The sequence below is a fragment of the Papio anubis genome, chromosome 11 (assembly GCF_008728515.1).
Source record: "Papio anubis isolate 15944 chromosome 11, Panubis1.0, whole genome shotgun sequence".
NCBI classification, from domain to species: domain Eukaryota; kingdom Metazoa; phylum Chordata; class Mammalia; order Primates; family Cercopithecidae; genus Papio; species Papio anubis.
Window position 1 is genome coordinate 98,066,796 of NC_044986.1, and position 16,164 is coordinate 98,082,959.

General features: G+C 41.6%; 1 protein-coding gene across 9 annotated transcripts in view; it reads left to right on the forward strand.

Moving 5' to 3' along the window:
* Positions 1-16,164, forward strand: part of MPP7 (membrane palmitoylated protein 7) — a 252,173-nt gene that overhangs the window by 15,533 nt on the left and 220,476 nt on the right. For 2 of the 9 annotated variants that reach the window (XM_031652425.1, XM_017962630.3), the window contains exon 1: positions 3,077-4,597. The exons of the other annotated variants lie outside the window; for them this stretch is intronic. The gene's annotated coding sequence lies outside the window, so the exon portion shown is untranslated. Of the gene's footprint in view, positions 1-3,076; positions 4,598-16,164 lie in introns of those variants that run through there. 9 annotated transcript variants of the gene reach the window in all.

Consider the following 16,164-nt stretch of genomic DNA (forward strand, 5'->3'; position numbering starts at 1 on the left):
TGATAATTTTGATGTCATGGACGTCCTGAAAGGTGCCTGAGGACCCCCAGTGTGTCTTGGAGCACTTTGAGAACAGCTGGTGCCAATTCAGTTGAAAGTGGGCTCCTCACAGTGATCTGTCTCCTCTGAGGTCACTCAACTGCATCCAGCTTCTTTGCTTATTACTCCTCAAGCTGTTGTTTTAAAAGCAGGGACCAGTTACTTCTTGGCTCAGCTGTGCTGTAGTTTTCCAAGTGAAAGGAAGTTTAGTAATGCTAGGAAATAATTTTTTTTTTTTTCTTTTTTGAGATGAGAGTCTCACTCTGTCACCCAGGCTGGAGTGCAGTGGCACGATCTCGGCTCACTGCAAGCTCCGCCTGCCGGGTTCACGCCATTCTCCTGCCTCAGCCTCCTGAGTAGCTGGGACCACAGGCGCCCGCCACCACACCTGGCTAATTTTTTTGGTATTTTTAGTAGAGATGAAGTTTCACTGTGTTAGCCAGGATGGTCTCGATCTCCTGACCTTGTGATCCGCCCATCTTGGCCTCCCAAAGTGCTGGGATTACAGGCATGAGCCACCTTGCTTGGTGAAAGAAAGTATTTTTGAGATAGGCAACTCCTGACTTGTACAAAGTTGTACATTTTGTCTTATCACAATAAATAAATACATCCATAAACATGCTGACACTTGATGGACTTTCCTCATCTTTTAAGATGAAGATAATCACAAAGAGAACGTGAAGAAATGTTATGTTCATTTATCAAGACGTTCTTGTTTGGTTATCATAATTAAAAAAAACAAAACAGGCTACCACCTGTTGTAATGCTTTTTATTTAATGAATAATATAAAGTGCTCTTTTGTTGTTTTAATTCCTGCAAATAGTAATCAGATCTTGATTTGATTCAGTTTCTATTTTTTGGCAAAACTACTTCGTAGGTGGTGGCCTATACTTCTCACCCCAGTCAGGTAATATTGGTTGTCTTGCTTTTTGTAGTGTTCATGACCATTGATAACCATTGCCTAGATCCATTATTTTATCAGGGTTTGCAAAATGGTGATATTTTTATTGTTTTCCTGTTTTAGTTATTAGAATATTTTTATGAAGAGAAACTTTCCCTCATCAACTCTTTGAGATCTAGTTAGTACAGAAAAGGTAGGTTGGCTGGGCACGGTGGCTCATGCCTGTAATCCTAGCACTTTGGGAGGCCGAGGCGGGCGGATCACCTGAGGTTGGGAGTTCGAGACCAGCCTGACCAACACGGAGAAACCCTGTCTCTACTAAAAATACAAAATTAGCTGGATGTGATGGCATGTTGCCTGTAATCCCAGTTACTCAGGCGGCTGAGGCAGGAGAATCGCTTGAACCTGGGAGGTGGAGGTTGCAGTGAGCCAAGATTGCGCCATTGCACTCCAGCCTGGGCAACAAGAGTGAAACTCCATCTCAAAAAAAAGAAAAGGTAGGTAGGTTAAATACCTGATTCTTTTTTGTTTTTGTTTTTAACATCAGTTTTCAATATTCTGAGCTAGTCCCTTAGCTTCTAGAACAGGACTGTTCGGATGTGTAAATTAAATTGGTCTTACAGCATTTTTGTTGGAAACACCAAGCTAAATTGCCTGGTTTTTAGAAGCAAATCTAAAGGAAACTATTAATAGAAAAGTCCTTTTGTTATATTCTGAAAGTAGCTTAATTCACTTGAAATAAAAAGATAATGGCTGAAACATCTTGGAGCTGTTAAATGGGAATTCAAAAAAAATTAAAACACTTGTTCTTGTCTTTAGAATGATGTATTCATTGCATGTCATTATCCTTTTATGTATCTTATATTGTATTCTGAGATCAGATTCAAAAATGTATAAAGCATGCTTGCCTTCAAGGTTCTTGTAGTATAATAGAGTAAGTGAAAGGTTGACCTCTCTTCTTATTACATTGATTTGTTGCAATCATTCTATGGGTGGAATGACAAACAAAAGTTCTATTTACTCCAATATTCCCCCCTCTTTAAAATTCGTAATTTTGAGAAATGACTGATAGCCAATAAGACGAAGTTTTCTTTGGAAAAAATGGAAGCAATCAGTGAAACCTATCATGTAGAGGGGGCAGTCAGATGAGACTGAAGAGGTCCTGTTGGAATTAGGGTGAGAGGAGAAAGGAAGGGAAGGCAACTTTCTTCAGTCTTCAGCTGCAGACTTTTCATTGGCTTCTTCCTGCTAATGCTGCCTGTGACTTGAAACAGGTCTTCCTGCTTCAGGCCAGACCTGTTTTTAAGCTGCTCCTCCCTCCCTGAATTCCTTCTCATGATTTGAGTGATTGCTGAATACACAAGACTTGGTGCCTAGACAACAAAAGATTATATAAATGTCTGTGTACATTTGTGTACCCCTCCTGGAAACCAGTTAACAGCTGTCCTTGATCAGCAGGGATCTTGGTGACACTGGTTTTTCCTGTGTGCTTCCTCTCATGTGCATTTCAGAGCAGTATCCTCAGTAAAGTACTTTACTTAATCATTGGTGTTCATACCGACTATTAATCTCACCACTAAGATCTGTTCTGTTGTTTTCAGTTCAGTGTCTTACACTTAATAAATGTTAACTAAAGTGATTTTGACTTGGCTTCTGTTATCCTGGGTGCTTCTAATTTCCAGATGGGTCAGAAACTGGGTATTTAAATTTACTCTTATTTTTGCATATGGAGCTAAAAGTATCCTTTGGGACAGGCTGTGAATGATATGGCAAGGCTGCTTATCAAAATAGACATTTTCTTGTCTAATAACAATTTTGGACTGAAAAAAGCTTTGGGGGCTGGGTGTGGTAGCTCACGCCTGTAATCCCAGCACTTTGGGAGGCCGAGGTGGGTGAATCACTTGAGGTCAGGAGTTCGAGACCAGCCTGGCCAACATGGGGAAACCTCGTTTCTACTAAAAATATAAAAATTAGCCGGGCATGGTGGCGGGCGCCTGTAATCCCAGCTACTTGGGAGGCTGAGGCAGGAGAATTGCTTGAACCCAGGAGGCAGAGGCTGCAGTGAGCTGAGATTGCACCACTGCACTCCAACCTGGGTGGAAGAGTGAGACTCTGTCTCAAAAAAAAAAAAAAAAAAAAGCTTTGGAATGCTTTAATAGAGTGGTACAAACTTGGTGTTTACAGATAAGAGCTGTCATTTCTTGGTTCTTTACAGTATGCCAGGTGCTGTGCTATGCAAACCCTCCCTAGATGTCCATGCTTAATTCAGCCCTTTGAGTATTCCATTTCCATTTACAAATAGAAAAATGGAGTCAGGGAGAAGTTAGGTAATTTGCCTTTGGGGTCATATAACTAGGAACTGGTAGAGCCAGGATTCAAACCCAGGTTACCCATTCTCCTATACATCAGAGACGAATGCGTGAGAACTGTGGGATTTGAATTCATATTGGAAATTTCCTCCCCTTTGTGCATCTTCTTTCTGTCTTTCTCCTTCACATAATTTGGATAAGCACAAGTCTAACCTATTTTGGCCAGTGCCTTAAGTTACTCCACCAACGTGCACCTCTTCCCAGGAGAAGGCTGGGGCATATTGAAAAGTAGCCCACTGCAGGCGTGAAATTGTGATGAAATTTTATGTTTCGTGTACAAGATTAACAGTCACTTTCCACTGTGTGCAATTGACACACCAGAAAAAGGTATCTTTTTTTTAATGCCTACCCCTGTCCACACACTGTCAGGTTGATATACAGGCTATAGAACTTTCCAGTCATGTCATGATCATGTATGGAGTTCAGTTAATTCACTATGTTGGTGTAGTGGAGGAGTTCTCTGACCCAGAACAGGCAGGCAATAGCGAGGGGTCAAACTGAGGAGTCACGGGTGGTGGGGCAGGGCTGGATTTAACACAGATCTGAACAGTGTACGGGAGAAGATTTGATGACTGGAGATGGGAAGCTTAGTTCTTCCATTTCTGGTTTCTTCTTGGTTTCTGCCACTGGTTTTCTTTATGCTCCTGTCCTTTAATTGTGGGAGTGACTTCAGTCCTTGACCCACTTACTCACCCCCACCACCCCAATTGTGCGTTTACCCATTGTCTTGGTTTCAGCTATCATTTCTGTCTGAGTGGCTTCTAAACTGCCTGTGGCTTTAATGAGCTCCAGTTCAGTGAATCCACCTGAGCCCTAATTTGCTGTAGCAAATTTGCAGTTGCTCAGTGGCTTATATCCTGGATATTTGAATGTCTCAGAGTGAGTACGTTTGATTTTAACCGCTCTTCCTCCAAAGCCAGCTGTAAGCATTTTTAAGTGGTATACAAAAATTGATAGGAAGAGAACATTCCCACATCCACTGTAGTCGAGGCTCAGGTTCCTGTTTTATTAGCCAAGGGTGCTGAACTACCCTGGAAGCGGGCAGCCACATTCGCTGGAAAAGAGACAATATACTGAAGTATACTTTTCTTTGGCCCCTTGGTGTCCTATGAGGCACACAGCTGCCTGTGATAATGTCAGAGATTACATCACAGTGCCAATGGAACTAACAGGAACCACCTGTGCACTTCCTTTTACAGGAATGTTCATAAACAGCAGGTTCTCCTAGGCTTTGAATGAAATTTAGCTTCTTCAAGGCCAAAAGCCTCATTGTGAAGAGAAAGAAGGGTGAGTTATCTTCTTAACAATGACTCTGCTTGTAGCCTTCCGGTGTCCTGGAACACTGGTTTCCACAGCTCTCTTCCTTGCTTAATTGGTGTACGTTACCCTTGGCATGCAACTGAAAACGTTAGGGCCATATGTCCTAATGGTTAAGAATATGGACTGTAAAATTAGCATGTTGGCTTCCAAATTCCAGTCCTGTTTATTGCTGGTTTTATGAATTTAGACAAGTTATTTATTCTCTCCAAACCTCCGTTTTCTTAACTGAAACAGACTAATTAGAGTACCTACCACAAAAGTTGGTAGTGAGAATTAAATCCGATAACACAGAAGAAGTATTTAGTGCAGTGCCTGGCACATACCAAAGCTCAGTAAATGCTAGTTGCTATTCATTATTAATTAACAATATTGTTGATGAATACCCTAAAAAAGCTATTTACTTATTTTTTTCCATCTCTGCTATCTGGTCAATAACCTGATATTGTCATCTCTTCCTACTGATAGCATCTCGTGTTATCATTCCTCTCTGTGAGTTACTGCTGCTACCTTCTTTGAGCAGATATTCATTACCTCTTCATTGTGTGTGTGGGTACAGAAGTCATCTTCCTTTTTAGAAATGACCATTAGGCCAGGCGCAGTGGTTCATGCCTGTAATCCCAGCACTTTGGGAGGCCGAGGTGGGCAGATCACTTGAGATCAGGAGTTTGAGACCAGCCTGGCCAATGTGGCAAAACCCTGTCTCTACTAAAAATACAAAAATTAGCCAGATGTAGTGGTGTGTTCCTGTAATCCCCGCTACTCGGGGGGCTGAGGCAGGAGAATTGCTTGAACCTGGGAAGTGGAGGGTGCAGTGAGCAGAGATTGTGCCACTGCATTCCAGCCCCAGTGACAGAATGAGACCCTGTCTCAAAAAAGAAAGAAAAATAAATGACCATTTATTCTTTGGATCTACTCTGCCACACTGAGCCTAAATTACTCAGTTTGCCTTTCAAAGCCTATCGTATTGACGCCTGTATATGGCATTTTCCATTACTGTTGTTTTTCTTTTACATACCCTCCACTCTAGTCAGACACAGGAATGTGTTCAAGGCATGCAGTTTTCTTTCTCTTTTTGTCTAAATTGGCACCCTGTATTGCTTTGCCAGGCACATGCCCATTTGTCTCTCGTGGGACGGTTTTGACCCTGTTATGTGGATGTCGTATGTGACCTTTGTCGGGTCTGTGCTTTCCCAGGGTCTGAGATGATCAGGGTCTTGGCTGTTGCACCTCCTCTAGGCTGCGCCCTAGCCTGCCTTTAGGAGTCTGGATTCTGGGAAACTTTATTATTCTGTTGCTATTTATTAATCTGGAGTCGAGTACTAGAAATCACACCAAGTTTTTTTTTATGCCTAAGCCCTGTGAAAAGGAATTCTGTTCCTGAAATTTGGACTGCATATGATATCACTATATCATCTGCCCCCTGTGTGTGTGGGTTCTGCATCAGAATTCAACCAACTGCAGATCAAAAATATGAAGAAAATGAATGGTTGTTTCTGTATAGAGCATGTCCAGACTTTTATCCTGTCATGATTCCCTAAACAATATAACAACGATTTACATAGCATTTACATTATGTTAGGTATTGTAAGTAACCTAGAGATGATTTAAAGTGTGCAGGAGGATATGCACAGGTTATTTGCAAGCACTGGGTTATTTTATATCAGGGACTTGAGCATCAGTAGATTTTGGTATCGGGGGAGGTCCTAGAACTATTCTTCCCCATATACAGAGGAACGACTGTATACTTTATGTTGTATTGTTCCTAAAACAAATCTAGAGCAGGTACACAGTAATGTTCCCTTTATTTTTGTCCTCTTAGGTATAGCAGTCTTGGCAGTTGCTGGCTGGTAAGAAGTGCAGTCAAATATGAATGAGCATGCATTCCTCCTTGTTCTCTGTAATGGCTCATTGTCCTGGTTTACCAGTGGTGGCTTGGGCGCATTAGGGAGGAACAGACCTTCCTAAGTGGTTGTCCTGTTCAAATAGCCTCGTCTCACACATCAAGTTCTTACCTTGGCTCATGATAGTCACGATAATTCTAAGGGATCATTTAGCCACAGTTTAGACTTGATTTTTCTTGGGTTTGATGGTGGGAACATTTTAAGACTAAGAAATTGAGTGGAAGAAAAATTAATAGACATGTCTTTGAGGGTAGGGGTTTTGTCCTTAAACTTACATCCCCGATGCCTGCACGGAATAAGTGATATTGACAGAATGCATGGAGTTCTTTTTTTTTTTTTTGAGACAGAGTCTCGCTCTGTCACCCAGGCTGGAGTGCAGTGGCACAATCTTGGCTCACTGCAACCTCCGCCTCCCTAGTTCAAGTGATTCTACTGCCTCAGCCTCCTGAGTTGCTGGGATTATAGGCATGTGCCCCCATGCCCAGCTAATTTTTTTTTTTTTTTATTTGTGACGAAGTCTCGCTCTGTCACCCAGGCTGGAGTGCAGTGGCGCGATCTCGGCTCACTGCAAGCTCTGCTTTCCGGGTTCATGCCATTCTCCTGCCTCAGCCTCCCCAGTAGCTGGAACTACAGGCGCCCGCCACCACGCCTGGCTAATTTGTTTTTTTTTTTTTTGTATTTTTTTTTTTTTTACTAGAGACGGGGTTTCACCGTGTTAGCCAGGATGGTCTCGATCTCCTGACCTCGTGATCTGCCCGTCTCAGCCTCGCGAAGTGCTGGGATTCAGGTGTGAACTACAGTGCCCGGCATGCCCAGCTAATTTTTGTATTTTAGTAGAGATGGGTATCCCGGCCCGCGGGATCGTCGAAGCAGGCCCTGGAGGAGGGAGTGGGAATTTGGGGAACAAGAGACACGAGAAACGGAGACAAGACAGTGCTCTGATCAAGTCTCGTTTAATGGCGGTAATGCAGTGCCTTATATACACTTGGAGGGGAAGGGGTTGGGCCAGAGGCGGAGATGATCTCATCGCGGAGGGCGTGGCCAGGTAGGTATTGGTTTCTCCGGTCGGACGTCATGTTGCGCCTGCGCTGTCAGTTGGAAATTTTCCCGGGCGCGGGATGGCGCCTGCGCTACAAAGTAACAATTTTCGCGGGCGCGGGAAAAATGGGTGAAGAAGCAGCAGGAAGAGCGCCATCTTGTGTGAGGTATTAATACAGGGAAAAGGTAAATCTAGGGAGGAGGCATGGGGTGGAAATGAATAGAGCTCAGGCGTTTTTTAATCGTCAGTTATTATTTGCTATGGCCGGGGCGCGCAGCTCCGGACAGATGGGGTTTTGCCATCCTGACCTCAGGTGATCCACCTGCTTTGGCCTCCCAAAGTGATGGGATTACAGGCGTGAGCCACTGGGCCTGGCCGGAGTTCTTAAAGAGAACTGTGCATTTCCATAGTGAGCCAATGACAAACCCAAAAGACCAATCAGAGATTCACCTCTTAGAAGGAAAAAGATCCACTAACCTGCAGAACGTCTCTATTGGTGACTTGAGGAAGGACTTGGAAAGGGAACAGGGAGAATTAGGGTTGGGAAGGATGACATTGGATTTATTTGGGAGAACTTTTAGTAGCTTCTTCCTTCTAAATCTTCCTCTTAGCTTCCTTAGGAGATACTGAGGCTTAGTGCCCTTGCCTAGTTGCTGTCACTGGAGAACTTGCCCGTAGCTCAGGCCCACCCTGTAGATTCACTCTGGGAAATCAAACCAGCATTTAGATCTGCTAATTATGCCATTTCTATTTCAAGAAATACGTTGAGTCCAAAATAGAAATTGACTGCTTGCTTCACCCTGTTCACCCTGGAGTTATTCAGGCAGAATATGTCAGATATGTTTCATGTGACATTTCCATTAGGCAAGAGGTATGGATCCTTTTCTTTCCTTCTTTTTTTGATTTGGGTAACATTTCAGAAATAATGAATGGCAAAGAGAACACAATAAATGACCTTTACCTCCATTAACAGATGTTAACATTTTTTTTTTTTCAGATTTTAAAAAAATGGAATAAATGAAATGTTATGGATAACGTTTGAAATATACTTTGTTCCCCTCTCCAGTTTTATTTCCCTCTCTTCCCAGAAGCAGTCAATATGAATTTATATATATCCTTTTATCATTTTCTAAATTTACTATATATGGATATTTCCTTAAGGACCTATATGATGTTACATGTTCATTAACATAAATGATATACTGTGTGTTTCATTCTGTTACTTGCTTTTAAAAATCTATCTATTTTGACAATATCTACCCATGATGATAGAGAGACCCGATGACATTTTAGTTTTTTGTTGTGTCTGCAGGTGTCTTCTTTAAGTACCTGGTTGCTCATGTAAATCCATCAGTACCTCTAACATTTCCTAAAAATCTTTGTTTTTATGCCTTAAATTGATTAGAAATTTAAAAATGGATATCCCCAGTAAGTAGAAAGTCTCATGTTTGGTGGAAACTTCCATATGCATTTTAGCAGGCTGTCTCAATATTTTGTGTTCCAAAAAGAGGCTGCGAAGATAATGCAGTGGGTGTGGAATCGTTTGCAAAGGACTTGAGTAGGTGGCAGGGAGTTTTTGACTTGTACTAACATACATAGATGTGCTGTTGCTAGGGCCACTTTGGGAACTTGTTATTGTGTGGGAAAGTGTTATGCTATTAAAAGTTTTATTTTTCTTTTTTTGGTAACAGTGTTAGTTTTCTGTGTTAAGACAATATTCTCTTTGGTTTAAGAAATATTCACGGATATAAAATTGGTGTTTATAATATTAATCTGGCCCTGTTCTTCTAACCAAGCTTTGGTCTCATTGTCCCGGCAGCCTGTTGGACAATTTCACATGGATAGCTCTTCATCTCACTCAAAAGACCAAAAATGGAAAAATAGGTCCACTTTTTCATGGACTCCTTTTCTATTTAGGGTACCATTATTCTTTTTGTATCTAAGATTCGGAACTGTGGACTTACCTTGGAATCCCAACACCTCTTTAATTTTTCACTTTCAGGCCTGCTCTTTTCCCCTTGAACATTCTCTTGCGCACTAATCTCTTGTATTCTAATCTCATCACTATCATTCTAGTCTAATTATGCTCACTTCTGACCTAGATTACTACAGCTGCTGCTTTGCTGAGTATATATGCAGCCTTCAGTTTACCCCACACCCTGTTATTAGGTTTTAAAGCATTCCTTGCATAACATCATTTTTGCAGAGGACTGCTTTGTGGACCTGTAAAGGCTCTGAGGTTGCTATATTCAAACGCCAGTTCTGCCAACTGTATGACCTTAAATATGTTGTAAGTCAAGCCTATCCAGCCTGCGGCCCGTGGGCCATATACAGCCCAGGACGGCTTTGAATGCGGCCCAACACAAATTCCTAAACTTTCTTAAAATATTAGGAGATTGTTTTGTGATTTTTATTTTTTTAAACATTTATTTATTTATTTTAATTTATTATTATTATTATTTTTTGCTCATCAGCTATCATTAGTGTTAGTGTACTTTATGTGTGGCTGAAGACAATTCTTCTTTCAGTGTGGCCCAGGAAAGCCAAAAGATTGGACACAGTTCCCTCATAAGTAAACTGAGACAGTAGTAATAGTATTTAGATGATAGGGTTGTAGTAGGATTTATTTATTTATTTATTTGGAGACAGGATCTTGCTGTGTCTCCCAGGTAGAAGTACAGTGACACTGTCACGGCTTACTGCAGCCTTGACCTCCCAGGCTCAAGCTATCCTCAGCCTCCTGAGTAGCTGGGAGCCCAGACGGGTGTCACCAAACCAGGCTAATGAAATTTTTTTTTTTTTTGTAAAGGCAACATCTCACTATGTTGTCCACACTGGTTTCAAACTCCTGGGCTCAAGTGATCTTCCTGCTTTGGCCTCCCAAAGTGCTGGGATTATAGGCAAGAGCCGCCACACCTGGCCTTGTAGTAGGTTTTTAAATCAGAGAATATGTGTCAAGTCCTATAGCTGGCACAGTCAAACGATAGGGCTATTATTCCTAATCCTATCAAGTCTTAATCTCTTTACCCAGATCCCGTTGTTCTTCAAATTGTGCTACTCTCAAAGTATTCAGCTTTAAACTTTTCCAAACATAAACCTGTTCTGTGATCAGATCAGTGACTTTGTCCTTTGATTCCTCTCCCTTCATATCAAACCTATGCGTGCGTGACTTGTGCTCCTGGAAACAAACACACCCGTGAGTGGATGCCTCCATAGTTCTTCATCTGTAGCATCTTCTGTTTTGTTTACATTCTATTCATCCTTTAGCAATCCTACTCAAAGACTCTTACAGTGATATAGTGTTCTGTTTGTCTTTATGTAATGTCATCTTGTTCGTTTGCTACCTTGTATATAGAAGCTATTTCTCATCTCAGCTGTAAATCCCATCTGGGCTGGACTACTTTAGATTACTTTGGTAGCCTAACCAATGCTAAATATTTGTTAATGTCTTCATAACATCTTGCTACTTGGTAATGTTTTATGCTTGTTGTAAAAAGCATGTGACAAGGCCAGGTGTGGTGGCTCACGCCTGTAATCCCAGCACTCTGGGAGGCTGAGGTGGGCGGATCACCTGAGGTCAGGAGTTCAAGACCAGCCTGGCCAATATGGTGAAACCCCATCTCTCCTAAAATTACAAAAATTAGCTGGGTGGGGTGGTGGGCGCCTGTAATCCCAGCTACTCAGGAGGCTGAGGCAGGAGAATTGCTTGAACCCGGGAGGTGGAGCTTGCAGTGAGCTGAGATCATGCCACTGCACTCCAGCCTGGGCAACAGAGCAAGACTCCGTCTCAAAAAAAAAAAAAAAAAAAAAAAAGCCTGTGACAACCTTTTTGATCAAGTGGATGGATGAGTGAGTATTCATCTTTATTGCAGACCTACTGTGTGCTAGGTTCTCCAAGAGGTATCATAATTATGAGATAGATAAGGTTTCTGCACGAGTACACACATATCTACAATTTTTTACTTTAAAGATTGCTCTTTAAAATTGCTGTGTAACCGGTGAGTTGGAGACATACAATAATGGATCTGTAGTGAGACTGGTTGGGGGGTTGTTCAGGTGTCTGAGAATAGTGGCTTGGACTGGCATGTTGGTGGTAATGCAGATGTAGGGAAGAAGACTGATTCAAGAAATATTAGGAAGGGATTGGGCGTGGTGGCTCAAGTCTGTAATCCCAGCATTTTGGGAGGCCGAGGCAGGTGGATCACTTGAGGTCAGGAGTTTGAGACCAGCCTGGCCAACACTGTGAAGCCTCATCTTTACTAAAAATATAAAAAGTAGCCAGGCGTGGTGGTGCACGCCTGTAATCCCAGCTACTCAGAAGGCTGAGGCAGGAGAATTGCTTGAGCCCAGGAAGCGGAGGTTGCAGGTTGCAGTGAACGGAGATCGTGCCATTGCACTCCAGCCTGGGTGACAGCAAGACTCCATCTCAAAAAAAAAAAAAAAAAAAAAAAAAAAAAAAGAAATATTAGGAAGGTGACAGGACACAGTGATTATTGGATGTAAGAGGTAAGGGAGAGATAGGACTCAACAGCATGTCTAAGATTTCTGCCTTGGGCATCTAGGTAGACGGTCATGCCATTCATGGAGAAGAGGATATGCTGGCAGAAGGGCAGGTCTTGGGGAGGTAGTGGAAAGACATGTTCATTTTCAAATATGTTGTGTTTGAGATGCCTACACATTAAGTGAAGGTGACACTTGGTTATACGGTGGGTCTAGCTTAGGGACAGAGAACCAGAGATGTCAGCTTAAAGGTGATAACTGCAGCCAAATTTCTTGTTCTTTAGTGGCAACGTTTTCAAGTTCAACAATGCCTTTTACTACATCTGGACTATGGACATTTAAGCTGATTTCATCAAGATGTATTGAATTCTGATTACAGTATGTGAATGTACTGTGTTAAGCTCTGGGCAGATACAAAGATGAATACTGTCTAGTTTTGATCTGGAGACCTTGGAATCTAAGGATAAAATTGAACTAAAGCGAATTAAATATGACTAGAAAGTCATATAATGAGAGTAGCTTATTTTTGCTCATTATTTGTGAAATTGATGGTATATTAAAAAAACTAGGAAGGGATAGTGATGAAGATAGTTTATTTTCAGAGATGTTTAGGTTTTTTCACCTTTCTGTAGCAGGAAGTAGAGAGGAAGTCATCCAGGCAGCCTTCTGTGTAGTCCAGGATTTGAACTGTGCTATTTACAGTAGTCTGTGTAGTGTAGGCACTGTATTAACAGTAGGTGGATGGATATGATTGCCCTATAAATCTTTTTCATTTGTTTTGTTGGTTCTGGGAATCAAAGAATCTTCTAATGTATTAGAGGGCCATCAGAAAATTGGTAAATTTTGTGAAACTATATTATTTATTTTGTTTCTGTGATGTTAATGTTGTGTGAAATTCTTTTGATTGTTGAAGAGTATGGGCAGAGTTTAGGGAGTCTTGGTAACTATAAATGTATTTAAAACAAATTTTGGCTGGGCGCGGTGGCTCACGCCTGTAATCCCAGCACTTTGGGAGGCCGAGGCGGGCAGATCACGAGGTCAGAAGATCGAGACAATCCTGGCTATGGTGAAACCCCATCTATACTAAAAATATAGGAAATTAGCCGGGCGTGATGGCTGGCGCTATAGTTCCAGCTACTTGGGAGGCTGAGGCAGGAGAATGGCATGAACCTGGGAGGCAGAGCTTGCAGTGAACTGAGATTGCGCCACTGTACTCCAGCCTGGGAAAAAAAAAAAAAAAAAAAAAAAAAAAAAAAAAAAAAAAAAGAAAAGAAATTTATTTTACAGAGATGGGTTTCATGATGGTCTCTAACCCCTGGACTCAAGCCATCTGCCTGCCTTGGCCTCCCAAAGTGCTGGGATTATAGGCATGAACCACCATGCCCAACCTTTGTTTGTTTATTTGTTTTGTTTTAGAGATGGTATCTATGTTACCCAGGCTGGACTCAAACTCCTGGGCTCAAGCGATCCTTTCAACTCAGCCTCCTGAGTAGCTGGGACTACAGGTGTGCACCACCATGCCCAGGTTGTAGTATTTTCTAATCAACATTCTGAGATATATGCAGCTTTGATTATTTGTACGAGGATAAGAATAAAAATCTGGGAGGTCTAGTGAATGCAGAACTTGACATTGTTAATGCAGAATAACTGCATTTTGCAAAGAAGAGGAAATTCTTTCATCGTGTTTGCATTTTGTGATAGCCCTCTTGATGCAATTTGCCTTAAAGTAGCAGAAGACTTAAATTCCTTGCTTTTATAGTCTCTCAATGCTTCTCTTAAGCAGGAAGGTAGATGTGGGTGAGTGAACTGGAATGTGAGAGTGGGTAGAGTGTTCTCAGTTCATGGAGGTAACTCTTCTGTAGGAGAGGCTACGCGAGCAATTGCTTATGTCTGTCTCTCCTTATCTTGTAACGGCACCAATAAAGAGGACACCTAGGAAATCTTGACAAAATACCTTGATCTGAATGCCTTTAATCATTTTTCGGTTGTGTTCTTTTTCTAGATAGAAATCTTTCGTAATTGTACCACAAGACATGGAAAAGACTTCCTGGTTAATTTAGGGCACATTGACTTGCAGTCTCTTTTAGACGATTCCAGATTGCTTTTGAACTGTTAATATTGGCTAATACTGTTTATGGTTTAAAATAACATTTTGGGACCGGGCGTGGTCGCTCACGCCTGTAATCCCAGAACTTTGGGAAGCCGAGGTGGGTGGATCACTTGAGGTTAGGAGTTCGAGACCAGCCTGGCCAACATGGTGAAACCCCGTCTCTACTAAAGACACAAAAAATTAGCCCAGCGTGGTGGTGCGTGCCTGTAATCCCAGCTACTGGGGAGGCTGAGGCAGGAGAATTGCTTGAACCTGGGAGCGGAAGTTGCAGTGAGCCGAGATCGCGCCACTACACTCCAGCCTGGGTGACAGAGTGAGACCCCATCTAAAAAAAAAAAAAAAACACCAAAAAAACCAAAAAAACAAATTGGGTTGTTTTCTTGGTCTATAATAAAATCATTATTCTTCACAGGAAGTAGTAACAGGTGAGTAAGACTTAATAAGTAAGTTTATTAAATTTAAAAAATGACTCCAACATCTCCAGGCATCAGTATCCACATACACTTTTCCCCTCCTGTTCCATTTCTTTTTTTTTTAAACTAAGAGTTTATATACATTTTTTTTTAAAAGCAAGAGTGTATATAAAATTAAAGTCCAAGCAAATCTTTATGAAAACTCAGTTAATGAAAAGGTGAAATCTAGTTGACTGAGTCATTAACTATATCTGTTGATTTTTCATTAGCAATTGCTACTGGAATGAAATTACTTTCTAGAAGATGTTTCTAGCCTCTAAATGAAAAGCCCCAATGAAAAGCACTTCTTTTCATTATCTGAGGGTCTATCAATACCTTAATGAATAACTTCTATTTATTATTTTATATACTTATGTCTCTATATATGCACATACAATATATGTACAGATGTAAGTAAAACTATTAAAAGTAAAATGCATGCCAAAAAGTGCACATTTAAGTGTAGAGCTTGACGAATTTTCACAAATTGGACACACCTGTGTAAATAGCACATTTTGGTGTATATCTTACAAATAATTTTCCCTGGTTTTATGTAACAGGAGGAAACATTGATCTAAGTCACGAATCTAGAAGTGTGTTTTCGTTTGGCTGAAGGTGTGTGAATAGTTTTACCTCAGATGTTTTTCAGGCTCAAATGTTCATGGCCAAACTATATGGACTAGAATGTTGGGTCTTGATCATTCATTAGTCGGCCTCATTTTCAGAGGAGAATATTGACCTTGTCTTCTTCAGCTGTTCAGAAGCTGCAGTAAACTGGCTATTTATTCAAATATGCGTCCTTGTAAGTGCCCCAGAATCTTTTTTGTTTGTTTGTTTGTTTTCTGCTTGTTTTTTTTTGTGAGACGGAGTCTCCCTCTGTCGCACAGGCTGGAGTGCAGTGGCATGATCTCGGCTCACTGCAACCTCTGCCTCCAGGTTCAAGTGATTCTCCTGCCTCACTCTCCTGAGTAGCTGGGACTACAGGCGTGTGCCACCACGCTTGGCTAATTTTTTGTATTTTTAGTAGAGACAGTCTTTCACCCTGTTAGCCAGCATAGTCTTGATCTCCTGACCTCGTGATCCACCCGCCGCCTCAGCCTTCCAAAGTGCTGGGATTACAGGCGTGAGCCACCGCTCCTGGCCTCACAGAAGAGTCTTAACTGCCCTTAGACTGCATGTTAAGGCAGCTGGATCTGTCTATATATCTATGAATTTCAAATAGGTACTCTCCAGACATTTCCCAGGAAGTACAAACAGGGGCTCCCTACCTTTCACAATTTATGAAAGTCTTGCTTGAAAGAAGCAATATTTAGGGAGGAGTGCTTGAAGGATCTGCAGATCATACATTAGACAAGTGATTTCAAATTATGCTCCTGCATCAAGCCAGATTAGCAAGAGAACAGTGTCCTTATATCGTATGTGATTGGCATACCAACAAGCTTTCGCTGAATCTTTAGCTGGTGTGATATTAGTGGGTGTTGCGATGGTTAATACTCCAGAAATCCTGTGATGGTGTTATAAATCCTGTGGCC